Below are 14,724 nucleotides of genomic sequence, written 5' to 3'. Positions count from 1 at the left end.
AAGGAAAAAAAGAGGAGGATAGGCTTAGGTTGCTTGTTGAAGCTTCCTTGGCTCATCAGATACTTGATGATGGTGTTGCTCACCAATTTTGGTCAAGTTTGGAGGAGTTTTTGTTTTTTGCAAATTTTGAAAATTCTAAACAAAGAAAATCTGGCTCAGTGGCGCTGCGCTTTCCCTAGGGGCACCCAATGCACAAATGGCTTGCATTTTTGGATTTTGAGCGATGAGTACATGCACCCTATGGATTTTCTAAGTTTTTGGGGCAGAACTGGTCCATCAAAAAGTCAAAAAACACCCTAAAAATGACCTTTTTGCCACTTTTTGGACACACAAAAATAGTCTTAGGAGAATCAACTTTTGAGAGGTCAAATGAGATTAAAATGAATAAATTCCAGGTGTTTTGGAAATTAGACTTGAATATATTTCCAATGAGCTATCATGAGTTCAATGTGGATGCTAGGAAGGCCTCCAAAAGGGACTTGAAAGTGGCACTGCACGTTGGACTAGTGGCACTGCACGTAGGACAAATTTTGCACAGGATGGCCATTTTTCTGTGTTTTGACTGTGTTCATGGATTTTCTCTCATGGGGGATGTTTTATTGACATGAATGATGACTTTTCTTGTAAATATGATGGATAATTAGTAGTATAGGGTAGATTCATTAGATTAAAAGTCAATTTGAGCACAAATGAATCGGTTTTCTCACTTTTAGAGGCAAGTTGTTAGGATGCCTAAATTCCAGTTTCTTATTCAGTGTTGGTTAGATTAGCTCCTCATCTTAGGGATTCGACCCCTGAGGATGGGAGGAGGTTGAAACAATGCCTATATCTTCTTCTTATTTCTCATTGTAAAGGTTTGGACTCACCTGGATGCTTATGCCTTAATTGTACATCGTTTTGTAGCAGTGTAGCAGGAGATTAATAAAAATTGTAGCTATTTCCTTGGGATCCATGTGGTATGAAGTTTAGTTCAGTTTCTTCTCTTGTGATCATATTTTAGAATGTTTTGTGTACTTCATTAATCATTTCATTGCTTCTAAGTGGATGTTTTCAAGTTGATAGGCATAATTCATAACATCATTGCTTTGCTTTGGGGAAATATTCACCATTATATGTTTTCTACAGTCTAGGAAGGATCCAAGGTAATCACATGCTCTTCCTAGCTTCTCACCAGTCTTAAAACACCTCACCCATCAATCTCTAGAGTGCTAAGACTTATGCCTACCTTGCCCCATTGAACACCCTGGAATTTTGACCTAATTCCCTAGTCCTAATTGTTTGGATCCTCCTAATCCAAGAAAAAACCTTCAAAATAAAATCAATCCTTGTGCTACTATACCTAGCCTAATATCCTTTTTTTGATCTAGTCATCTTGGTTGAGATCCTTACGGAGAGAGCCCTCTCTCAGCCTAGTAGGGCTAGCTACTTAGCTAAGCGTGGTTTGTGGTTACCCTGGAATTTCCTTCCTTCAGCCTGAGGTTCAATATAGGTGATAACACGAGGCACTATCTTCTTGGCAATAGGTTTGTACTGATGAGTGACTACAATGGGTTGAGGTATTTGTTTGACCAACTGAATCTCAATGCCAAGCAAGCTAGATGGTTGGCCGCCCTTAGTGAGTTTGACTTCAAGATCAAATACATCAAAAGAAAGGAGAACTAAGTTGTAGATGCTCTTCACAGGAAGGTATAGGTAAATCATATAGTAGCTATGAGATCTTATGGAATAGAGTTACAGGATAGGATCTTGGAGGTAGGACCATGGACTGACAAGTACATGGAGATCATGCACATATTACAACATAGTACAGGTGCAAGTACATGTACAGGCACAAGTATAGGTGAAATTATAGGTACAGGTGATCAAGATGCAGATTATTGTCTCACAATGGATGGTTTGGTGAGATTTAAGGATAAGATCTATGTGCCGAATTGCAGTGAGCTCAAGAAGCTTATCTTGAGGGAGTTTCATGTGAAGCCATATTCGGGTCACCTAGGATATCAGAAGACATTGACAGTGGTGAATAATTTCTACTATTGGCTGAATCTAAAGAAGGAAGTGGCAGAGTTCATGGCTAGATGTTTATATTTTAGAAGGTAAAGGCAGAATGTAAGCATCCAGGTGGTGTACTACAACATATAGTGATTCCAAAATGGAAATGTGAGGTCATTTCCACGGATTTCATTACAGATCTTCTAAGGATAGTGAGATAAAATGATTCTATTATGGTCGTGGTCAACAGATTGAGCAAGGTAGCTCACTTCATTCCAGTGAAGACTACATATTTAGCCAATGAGGTAGCACAGGTTTTCATCAAAGAGATAGTGAGATTACATTGTGTTTTGAAGAATATTGTGTCAGACAGGGATGCAAATTTCACTTCCAAGTTTTGGAAGGAGCTATTTTTAGGTTTGGGTATAGAATTGGTCTTCAATACAACTTATAATCCAAAAATAGATGGAGAGATAGAGAGGGTCAATAGGATCTTGGAGGATATGTTGAATATGTATGTGATGCAACAACAGAGGAGATGGGAGGAGTATCTTCAATTGGTTGAGTTCGCATAAAACAATGGTTATCAAGAGTCATTGAGGACGAGTCCTTTTGAGGCATTGTATGGACGAAGTTACAATACTCCCATCAGCTGGAGTGATCCAGTGAACTAGGTAATTATTGGACCGATATGTTGGCAGACATGGAATAGGAAATGCAGGTTATAAATAAGAAGCTAAAGGTAGCACAAGATAGATAAAAGCGTTATGTGGAACAGCACAGGGTGTTCAAAGAGTTTCAGGTTAGGGAGCATGTGTATTTGCACATCAAACCCAAGAAGAGCTCTTTGAGGATTGGATCACGTGTCAGGTTGGAACCACGATATTGTGAGTCTTTTGAGATCCTTGAGACGATTGGACCAATGGCCTATCGACTTGCACTGCCTCCAACAACGAAATTCCATGATTCTTTCCATATTTCATTGCTTAAGAGGTATATAAAGGATGTTGATAATGTTATTGATTGTTTTGTATTGCAGGTGGAGCAAGAAGGTGAGTTCCAGGCAAAGCCTCAGTGCATATTGTAGTGGAAGAATCTCATGCTCGGGAACAAAGCCATAAAGCAAGTTAAAGTGTAGTGGAAGCACTTTGGGTCTGAAGAAGCTACGTGGGAGATGGCAGATAAGATGTAAACCTTGTATTCTTCATTGTTTATCAGTTCAGGTAAAGCAATTTTTGTTTGATTTTGGTATATTTTTCGCATGTGTTTTGCTGATGTTTTGGTATATGTATATGGATGTAAATACTGCCATGAGCTAAGTTATAAAGCTCTAATAAGCGGTATGGTTGTTATCTTGTCATGTTGTCATGATGTTTTGCTTTTGAGCAGGTCTTTCATTGTAAATACTACAACGATCTAAGTTATAAAGCTCCATGGGTAGTATGTTTTATTTTCAATAGTTTTTCTTAGGTCTTGGTGTGGTTTAACATCGAGGATAGTGTTCCCCAAGGGGGAGAGTTCTGTAACAGCCTTGGTAAAAATTTCATGTAATAAAATTTAATAAAGGCAAAATAAGACCACGATTAAGGGACAATTATTCCAAGCTGAATGTTGGGAAAAGATATCCTAGTGGGCATCACTGGATGTGTTTTTGGCTAAGGAAATTGTCAAAGTCTAAGGCAAAGGCATTAAAAGGAAAATGGGCATTTTTGGCATATTTATTTACTAAAATAAAGGAAATTACGAGAAAAGTAAGGTGAAAGGTCACAGGTTGCATGTGAGGAGGAAAATGAAGGAAAATAATGGAAAATGAAGAAAATAGAGACCTCATTCATAAAAAGGATTATGAGGATTAGTTGGCAACCTTTTGTTAGTTCAAGTATTGGATCTCTCTCATTATTCTCTCTCTCTCTCACTCTTGGTCACTTAGAGTTTTCTTGGAGCACTCTAGTTTTGGATCAAGGAAGGAAAAGCAAGCAAAGGGAAAGGAAGGAAAGTAAGGATCAAGGAAGGAAGAGAAGGATCGGGAAGCTTCAGTAGGAATACTTGTAGGTAACATATTGCATATGTTATTTCCTCACTAGTTTTGACATGCATGGCTTTGCATGTTGGTGTATGCTTCTCATGTTGTCAGTGGCATGGTTTTTCTAGGTTATGAGAGTGGTTTTTAGCATAGCCTTGCCTTTTCCAAATCCCATGGTATGTTGGTATGTTTATCTCAGTTTTGAGCTTTAGTTTTCTAGATGGATTTTGGAATCCAAGGTAGAGGTGGTCTCAAGGTTCATTCCCAAATGCCTAGAAATCCCTTGACTGGTTTTGGCAGGATACACAGTAAAGCCTGATTCAAGGAGAAGTCTCAGTTAGGGACTAGTGATTTGGGTTTGGATTACGATAAAGCCTAAGATATTGGTCTCACTTTAGGGCCTAGTGATCCAGGATTGGATTGCGGTAAAGCTTGAGAGATAAGGAGATGAAAAATTCCTCACGGATAATGATGGATTTTGGATGGAATTCCAAGTTTGGTTTGGTTTTTATCGGAGCACCGGTTTTTGTGTGATCATGGTTTGGTGAGGGTGGAGGTGGTTTAACCTCTAGATTCCCTTGGTTGTTTTTGGATTGGTTACCCATGAGATCCCACATTCATGCATGGAATATGGCACGGGGGTGACTGGCTGAAAGAAACATTTGGTTCAACCATGTCTACAATCGGGTGGTATGTGGAAGCCCCAAACCTGGTCGAATTTGCCTATGATTAATGAAATTTAAGTTCTATTACTTTTTCACTTTTTTAGATGTGTATTTAATGGTTGTTATATATTTGTAATTTACATGGTTTTATGTTGGTTATAAGCTTGGTTAATTGACTGGTTCATGTCATGGTTATCTCATGTATTTACTTGTAATTGTTAAAGTGATGGATGCAAGACCTAATTGATGTTATAACAGTTCAATAGAGAAGGTGGTGATCTTTATTGTAATGTTTCATAAGAGCTTTCAGTCATTCATTATTTGTCTTGTATCCTAGACCTATAGGTTGCATTAATGCCAAGTGTTTGATGAAATGTCAGTCCATATTGGGGATGGTCAGGCCTAGTCCTGAGGTTGATTTTTGGTTTAGTAGTATTTTCATCATGTCTTTAATGGATTCTGAAAGTTATAACAAGTTTAGTTCAGTGGTTGGAATTCTGGGCTAGAAAAGTGCCTTGAATTCTGTGGACGTTGGCACAGGTCTGTATGGAAAAGTCTGTGGACACTAGCTTGCAGGCCTGTGAGAGCGTCCATAGGTCCCTGGACACTGGCATGCCTATAGAATGAGAGCATCTAAAGGTCAAGAGGTCTAAAAGATCATTGGGACCCAGGGGAATGATATCTGAGTGGCTGAGATGTCTCCTTGAGGTGTTTTTGTTGATGTGGAAGGCATGGTTGATGTGTTTTGTCAATTCCATTTCCTTAAGGTCACCAAGGAGGTTGAATCCCTACATGGTGGCATCTCTCATCGCATGTTTACCCTTGTTGGTGGTTACTTGGGTAGATGTGGGAAGAGGGTGGTTACACTTATGGTTAAGTGGATTGAGAGAAAAATCTTGTACATGTTGTAGAATTCACAGTGTGTGGACTAGAAGGATTTATGTGTGATTAAATCTTGTAATATAAGTATCAAAACTTGTTGAGGAATACCAATGAATAAATGAATGAATGAAGATGATGGTATGAATGTTAAATCAATTCTTAGTGTTTTCAAAACGCTATTGAAATACGAGCATTGAAGTGAAAGAAACGAGTTCCTCAAATGGTGATTAAATTGGTTGAATTACTCTGTAATGGATTGAATATCTCTATGGTTAAATGAAAGAATTGAATTCTATCGAATGTGTTGAAAAATGGAAGTTGGTGATGGTAAGAAAGTCTAACATGAAATTGTGATAGGAATGTGTAGAACCATGAGATTTGAAATTGTAGAGTTAAAGAGAAATATCATTGGAATAGAGGAGTACAAGGTTGTTAGTGAGGTGTTATTGCATGAATAAAATATGCTTTTGGAGAGAATATTAATTTTAAATCTTGAGTAAAATAGAATATTTGACCATCTATATTTTATAATGATTGATGACTTGTGTCCATTTATCAAGGATTAAGAAGAGGAATGCATTTTGATGCTTTGAGAAGCTTTAAATTTGCCTTTGAGGTCCAAGAGAAATGTCAAGCTAGTGTAGTGTGGTCATATGTAGAATCGCCTTTGGGAAGATCATTTACAGTAAGTCTGGTTAGTTATATTTAATCCAAGACAATACATATAAAAAAAACTATTATCTGCCTCATAAGATGGTTATGTATATGAGTAATATTGCCTTTGAATAAGTGTTTATATTAACATTTATAGAAGCCATCATATTTAATAAGTATTTTGCAAAAATCTTAAGGAAATACCATTGAATAGCTACAGAAAAGGGATAGAGATTCCAAGAAGGTAAAAAAAGTAGGAAATGATGTTTTTACTACATCATAGTGGTATCAAAGTAGGTACACTCTTTGTAGGATATTCAGAGCTTGTGGCATCAAAGGTTTGAGAAATCTAATTGAAGTAAATTCTTTCCATTGTAATTTATATTGAAGATTGTATGAATTGAAGTTATATGCAAAAAGAAAAATAATTTTTTTTGGAATGAAATATACTTGGATGAAAGTATAATAGATTGGGCTTGGTAAGAAATTTTAAAAGAATAATTTTCTTTAGATGAGGAAGAATAGTGAAGGACTATAACTGTAGAGCCAACAAAAATATTGGAAGAAGACTACAACAGTAATATATGTTCAAATGAGGTTTGGAAAAGAGGTAAATGGTCTTTATAATTTCAATTAATTTGGGAAGTAAATATTTGATTACAAGTAGCAGAGATAAAGGTTATTACAATAGGAGGACTATAACCAAGAACAAAGGAAGTTCTTGAAGATTGTAGCAAAGAATATATTCTAGTTGAAGTCTGGAATTAAGGAGGACAAGTGAAGTTCTCAAAGAGGTTAGAAAGTCGAATGTAGAAGCTAAAAGAGAAAGGAGTGCTCTAGGGAAGGTTCCATAGGAAGGAGTCAGTAGAAATGCCATAAAAAACTAGGCCATGGAAACGTTTAGTAAGGTATTTAGTGATATATTGATGGGTTCAGTTTGTCAAGGAAGCTTGATTGTAGCTCACAATAAGCAAGAGGAAGGTCATAGAGGAAGGAATACTCTAACTATTGATGGTCATAATAAAGTTTCATAGGTAAGCCATAAGAAGTTAATAGGGAGATAGTTGCAATGAAAGTTCAACTTGGGTGATGAGAGAAATGCTACATAAAGGAGAATAAAACCATGGATATGGATGGACTCTATAGAGGAGAGTGAAATGGAATTTTTTGTAGGTGAAATAGGGGAATAGGAAAAATTCTCAGCTGAAGGATGAAAATCTAAAAGGAAATGAGAAAAAGAAGAGGGTAATTGTTAAAGGAGAAGTTCACTTTTGTGAACACAAACAAGGACCAATCATTGGAGAGAATGGTGAGGATGCTAAGAGGAGATCCGCAGAGGATATTTTTAACTATTTGGAAAGTTTAAATCAGCATGTGAATTTGACATCTAACGCATAAAATAAGGCTACTAAGCCTTATGTTTTTAAAGATAATGACTTGCATATGTTTGCAAGTTGCATAGACAATGAAGAAGGCAAGTCAACTGAAGTGGTCATAAATATTTATGAACATGATATAAATATGATTTGCAAAATCATAACTGAAGAACAAAATCAAATTTTTATTACCAGAGGAGATGAAGCTAAATTGTATTAAAGAGAATCGCAGTGAAGATCATGTACAATTCATAAATGAAATTTCTGCTATATAGTTACAAGGAAATGTTGGCGGGGAAATTTGACTTGTTGAGGAAGTCAAATGAAATATAAGAAAAAACATTTAGATGAAATTCTTATGAAGTATGATGGGTAGTTAGAGTTGTTGGAAATGTTTCTGAGATGACCCAAACCAAGAGAATAAATTACAACCAAATAAGAGAAATGTTCACACATGCCTAGCAGTGAAGATGTGTTTACAACATTTGAGAAATTTGAGGTAAATTGTAATTTACAATTTAATTATGAAAATGGATGCATAGGAAGTGATGGTGAAAATGAGACCATAATTAGGGAAATAGAAGCTAAATTATTTCTTAGATATGGGATAAGACCTCATGTTAAACATTCAAATTTAATGTTTAAGGATTGGATGAAGAAATGAGGTTTTTAGAGGAATGGCTAGTAGGAGGTATAGGTGAAGAAAACCATAGAGTTTTTAGACTCATCTGAAGAGGAGGAGTAGATCAAAGTGCCATACAGAAGTGGCATAAATGAAGAGGAAATGTGACAAACTATGGATAGTAGCAACACCAATTTTCAGTGGAGTAAAGGAAAACTCATGCAACAAAGTATTTTTGAGATGAAAGATGAAATTAGAATGGAGAATTATGAAGAATACAATAGAAAATCTATTGTAAAACAATAATGGAGAAGGCATATAATTGTCTTAAGCATCTATTGCAAGTTGTATGTTGAATCAGAGTGGGAGATATAGATTGGATCATTATATTGTTTTTCATCCATATCGATGCTTCCAGAGTGGAAAAAGTGGAGGAATCAAGTCAATGGACCCTTTTTATCAGCGGAACCATGTTTGGCAAAACGGGGTCTGAAACCTTTCGAGAGAATTTTGAGGCATAAAATGGTAGTTTTTTTGGTGTAAAAATTTAATGCTTTAGAGTAACACCTTTTTTCCTATTCTACATAGATACATTTCAAAGACACAAGAATCATGTCAATGGGAGTCAATACGCAAAATTTATTCCACTCATAAGTTGACCTTCTTGCTTTCACCACCATTATTCAAGAGGATGCCATGTTAGTCCCCATTATTCATGAAAAAGGGGCTAGTCATGTGTATTTGATGAAAAAGACTCTAGAATAGTATATATTGTAATATTTTTTAAGAGTTGAGGTAGTCAAACCTAACCACTAGTATGCTATCGGGTTGAGTTATAAAGGAGCCAGTAGGAGGAAAAGGGATTCTATTCTTTCAAGTGGATTTGTTCCATAGCTGAGCAAAAATAGCCAAGAGGGATAGGATATAGAGCACATAGAGAGGATTTTTTCACTATAGTAGCACATAGGCCACAGGTTGTACTTCTTTGTACTCACATATATTTTCTATTCATTGAAAGAGAGCAGAGCAACCTCACCTTCTAGCTAGGTTTTTCTCCCAAAAGGGTTTCCCGAGTTATATCTTGTGTCAAATGTGTGTGTGATATTTTTAATTCAGTGTTCTATATTTTCTCTATAATTTTAATTTGCATGCATACACTATTATCAATAATTCTACAAATCTATAAATATAAAGAGAAATAAAATTGTAATAGTGTATATTTTGGATTTTTAAGTGTAACTTTATGATATTTTTTGTGAAAAAAAGTCTAGTGGAATATCCATGACAGCTTACAAATTCGTGGGACAAGAGTTATGATACTCTTACACAAGAAAAGATCTAGTCACAAATGGGCGACATTTGTAGACAAAAGGATGAGTTGGATATCAAGATAAATGAGTTTTGGGAACTTATGAGGAAGAATCCCAAAACAATATATAATGAAAGAAAGTAAACATTCAACAATAGCATCTAGTTGACTATGAAATATTTTGAATACAAAATTTATGGAAAACTAAAGAACAATATGTTGGATCCAGGAGGATTGGCATGTAATTTAAGGCTTAAGAATAGCATGTCATAAAATTTTCTACTTTGGGAGTATGATGCAAGAGCATTCTCACTCCCAAAACTATCAAAGCTTTTTGGATACAAATCTCCAAAGGAGTTTTCGACATGGAGAAAGAATTTTGATTCCTTATTGTAAATAATGTTAGTTTCTTTAATTATCATAGAAAGTATGAGATATTTATGGAGTGATTCTAGGCATAGCTTGAGTGATTTTAGGATTTAGAAAATATGATTTGTGGAGTGATTTTTGGAGTGATTTTAGGATCTATAAAATTTGTGATGCTTATAAATTCTATCTAATGTAAGCCTATGGGAAATAAAAATAGAGTAAGTTTTAGGAAAATAGGATGGCAACACTACTACATATGGGTGGAAAAATCGATGCTTTACTCCAAAAATACTCATAAAATTGGTCGTACTATCGGATTTTATTTGAAAATTTTGTATTTTTTTTTTTAAAGCCCCGAATAGCCTCGGATATCCTACTAAATGCATAAATGTATCATATATTTGATGGTTTCATAAAAATCTAGTGCATTTTTGTTACATTGGATACACAATGTGTATGTGACATTCGTCACATTTTCAACGTTTGACCAAGACAACCATAACACTATTCGAATACTAACATTGGACGAGGTCAATTTTTTTGACCATTATACAATTTCTCTCCATAATCTATGGACATCATAATATGATGAAAATAAATTATATATAAGGGCTATTTTTCTCATAAATAATATATTAATTGCATTACAAATAGTTAAATTACAGTTGCTTTTTTAATATAATCAATATTGAAAGTTTGGTAAGGAAAATTGGGTGATGGAAAATGTTATTTCCTTTGTAAGAAATGTAGCAGCTACAATAGGAGGATAATTTTAATAAAAACATGTAAACAACATTGTAGATAATTTGGACACCTTGAAGGCGGGCATGAATATTTTCCCTTAGTAAGTTATTAATTGTATGTCTTTATATTGCAGATTTTTTTTGTAAATTACGGGTTTATGGTTTATGCTATGCAACCATCTCATAAAAAAGATAGATCAACGAATTAAAAGTTATCTTCTTTGATGGGGGAAACTCCTTTACATTAGATAAATGAAAAATTCTTGGATGATACAAATGAAATACTTCCTTTATATATATATATAGGACTCTAAGGGGTCACAATATAATCAAAGACTATATAACATAAATAATGTAAGGGCACAACAACAATTATAGTGGGCTTCTATGGGGCACAATAATAACAATATCGGGACTACATGGGCACAACAATAACAATAAGGGGGTTACACTAACAATAACATTAAGGGGCTACACTAGTATTATAGGGAGCTAACATGCCCCTCTCCTACAAAAAAGTGTTGTCCTCAACACTTGAGTAGTTTTGGATGCTTCGACATAAAATTTTCATCCTCCCATGTGGAATTTTCAGTGGGTAAATTATTCCACTTGATGAGATACTCTTAAATTGATTGATTTCGTAGCTATCTAGTTCTTATTTTCGTGACTTCTTCAGGTTCCAATATGATTTTTCCTTCCTTGTCAATTTTTGGCAATATTGTTTGAACTTAGAGCTTGTCACTTATAACCTTCTTTAAGCATGAATCATGGAAAACTAGGTGCACTCGGGAAGATGCAAGAAGATCCAATTTGTATGTCATGGTACCAATATTTTGCAACACCTTGTAAGGATTATATTACTTTGGTGATGATTTATTATCCTTATTAGCTTTCTTGAGGGGCATTTGTTTGTATAGTTGTAGTCTTACAAATACCCAATTGCCTACACCAAAACTTATTTCATTGTGATGTTGATATTCCTGTTCTTTAATTAGATTATGCGCCAAAGTGAGGTTATCCTTTTTAAGAGTTGGATAACTTTTTGTTGATGCTCGATGTGATCTTCCACTGCATGAGCCTTCAAATTTTCTCTTAAAGATGATGTGATTGACGGTGTGTGATATCTATAAAGTGCCATAAATGGGATCAATTTTGCTACAGTATGGAAGGAAGTGTTATACCACCATTTAGCCAGAGGTAATGACTTGACCCATTATGTTTGTTTATTATATACAAAGCAACAAAATAATCCTTCAAAACTTTTTTTCACTATCTCAGTTTTCTGATCAAATTGAGGAAGATAAGATGATCTATGAGTTGATTGAGTACACATACAAGAAAATAATTTTGACCAAAAATTTCTGGTGAAAATGGGGTCTCTGTCGTTTACAATAATCTTTGGGTTTCCATGTGACCTTTGAATTGTTTCCATAAATGAAATACCAATTGTATTAGCTTTAAATGGATCAGATAATGCATAAAAGTGTGCATACTTGGTAAGTCTTATTATTGTGTTTTCTCCTCGGAGGTGTACAAAAAGGAAACACTTTAGACTGTGGATGAAAAATAGTCCTAACAATATAAATGGCTGCTAAACATTGTAGATCTGAAGCAATGATAGAAACAAAACCTTCCAAAGCCCTTATCTATGCCATAATCATAGTTAAACAGAAAAATATAATAGTAAAATAAATGCAAATAACTCCAGTAATCCAATGGAAACTAGATATATAAAGAATACATTTTATTAAACAACACCTTTGAAGGGAAAAAATAATGTTACCAATCCCCCCCTATGGGATGGATTCTTGGCTATCTTCAAATGTCTTCAGCTTTTGTAGAGTCTCTCTCCTCTATAATGTATAAAACCTAGCAAATAAAATGTTTGAGCTCAATTAGAAATCAAATGAAAAAGAAGATGGTGTGCGAAAATTATAATAATCAAAGATACAACAATAAGTGCAACAATGAAAATAATCAAAAGTGAATAATGAATGGAAAACCCTTCTATTTATAACAAAATATTAGGTTATCCTCTAATAATGAGAAATAATAAAATATTATTAACCCCATTCTAGAATTAACCACTTAGAATATTTTATTATATTTGGTTAGAGGGAAAAAGTATTTAAACTTTTATTTAGAAATAATAAATAAATAAATGATTTATTTATCATCTCAAGAAATATGGTTAAGGAATAATAAACAAACAATGATTTATTTAATTATTCCTAAGGGATTTAGTCAAACTTAACAAGGAATAATAATTAAGTAGTGATTAATTAATTATTCCTAAAGAAAAATAAGATAATTAATGATTTATCTATTTATTTCTCATAACTGGGTCAAATGTGACAAGGAATATTAATTAAACAATGGTTTAATTAATTATTCCTAGAAGATAATTAAATAAATAGTGATTTATTTAATTATTCTTAATGGGTTTAATTATAAATTGCTTAACAAATGTAGTTTATTAAGTAATTTCTCACAGTGAAAGCAATTTTACTTTGGTAAAATTGGCCCTACATGGTGTACCTCGACCCATCTAGTAAATTATAGCTAGATGATCAATTTTTTGTGATAACAAATTTCCCCCCCAACGTATGAGTGTTAGAAGCAAAATGTATGACTGAAGTACGTTGTAAGGACATAATCACTAGACAACGAAATGGAGTCAAAGAGAGAGAGAGATACCAATGGGGCTAAAGTGAAAGAGGATAGGGACAGAGGGGGAAAAACCAATGCAAGTATCCTTTAATGTTGTGGTACTGGATCTTAGTGAGGCAGGGGAGGCATACCTATACCCACCAAGATAACTTAATACAAAAATAATGATGTGCCCAGAAACATGAAACTAGGCAAAAAAATACATGTTGAATAGTACATGATATGTTGGCATAACTGAGCTAGGAAAAAATATAATGTGTCCCATATACATAACGCACCTGGATAAAATATGAACCAGGACCAAATACAATAACATCTAAGTACATGAGATATAATAGACCTTCCCTCGAAAAATGGGTGAGAGGGAGGGTAGAACAACCGAAGAAGCCTTGCTAAACAATGATGGAAGTGCTCTGCAAAACTGAATGGATCATCTGAAGGAGACATGCATGTTGTGAATGCTCTAAGCGGCGGGAACGGAACCCATCAAATATGAGGAACTACATCTGAGGCTGTAGTATAATATGAAGTCATCCGGGCATGTGGGGGGCTACCTGAAGGGCCACCCCCTCATGAGGTCTAAAACATCTCACACACACCCAGGAACCACTAGTACAATCTGTTGCATCACTCAACCATCAAGTGTATGAATCATGAGCATGAAACAACCAAGTCATAGGGAAGTTATGAATCCCTTTGCTTGATCCGAGGTACCGAACAAGGGTGGAAGCTGGAACCAAGATACACCGCCCTCTAGGTCGTTCTTTTGGAATAGATGTGTTGACGTTGACAGAATAGGGCCCGCCATAGGTGAGGCAATGAGGATCCTCAACTAAGGCATGAGGGAAAATAGTAATGTTACTAATGGACTGACACCAAGGATAATGGAAAAGATGGGACTAAGGGACAAATAGGCGACTTCCCTTGTCAGAGAATAAAGTGCGTGGTTGACCTGGCAGCGACTGACTCGACTCCGGAGGGGATGGGGGATAATATGACTGGAGATCAAAATAGGAAACACAGGATGAATGGTATGAAAATATGGATGGAATACTGTGACATGATATAATGGGATATGAAATAGACTCCATGGATGCAAGGGTGACTCATCGCGGATGCTCTGAACAAGGGTGACTCGATGACACTGCCACATAGAATAGGCCCAGTAAGGACCATGAAATCATGAGAAAATGATGGTTTCTCATGATGAAAATAGACATGTGAGATGACAAGTGCCAAGAGAAGGTGGTCCCCAAAGTATGAGCATCACATATGAAGAAATTTGATTTTGAGAGGTGACGAAGTGGCCCTTCTTGGAAAAATGGCTTCTGGGTGAAGTGTCAAATCATGAAAACCTGAGAAAGATCCATTATAGTACTCGATGAGAGATTTCCAATGGTGCTAATGGTTTGTCAAACT

The sequence above is a fragment of the Pinus tabuliformis genome, chromosome 9 (genome assembly GCF_031772625.1).
Source record: "Pinus tabuliformis cultivar Carrire ecotype Pingquan chromosome 9, CPIR1, whole genome shotgun sequence".
Lineage (NCBI taxonomy): Eukaryota > Viridiplantae > Streptophyta > Pinopsida > Pinales > Pinaceae > Pinus > Pinus tabuliformis.
This window is presented reverse-complemented; position numbering follows the sequence as displayed.